Here is a 511-nt window from a genome sequence, read left to right as displayed (position 1 = left end):
AGGCAAACGACATAACTCTGTACACTACATCGTGCGCTTTTTCAGAAGAAGAAAACATCGCCAGTTGCATCTGGGGGGGATCAGAGGGCAGGAGACACTCATGGCTCGGCCCCAACGGCTTACTTAGATCTTTGTCCTTTCCCTCCGCTGCAGAGAAAGCGCAAGGGCAGGAAAATGCAACTGGTGTCAGGGGAGGGGATCGCGCGTCCCGAACGTGCACAGACCGCAGGCCCAAGTCCGTTCTGCAGGTGTCCCGCGAGCAGCCAGCCAGCAGCGTCCAAAGCCCGGGCCGGATCCGCGGCCCAGCCAGCCCGGCTTCTCCGCGCCGCTCCCGCCCACGGCCGCCGCGTGGCCCGGCCGCGCCCGGGCCCTGGGAAGAAAAGTTTCCAAACGGCGCTTCTCAGCGCTGATTGGCCGAGGAGCACGCGGACCCACCAATGGGCTGCGCGGAAGGCGAGCGCGGGGGCGGGGGCGGCGGCCCGAGCTCTGGGCCACGCCCCCTTCCCCCCCT

Source organism: Sorex araneus, chromosome 4 (genome assembly GCF_027595985.1).
Source record: "Sorex araneus isolate mSorAra2 chromosome 4, mSorAra2.pri, whole genome shotgun sequence".
Lineage (NCBI taxonomy): Eukaryota > Metazoa > Chordata > Mammalia > Eulipotyphla > Soricidae > Sorex > Sorex araneus.
Note: the sequence above shows the minus strand (reverse complement) of the source record.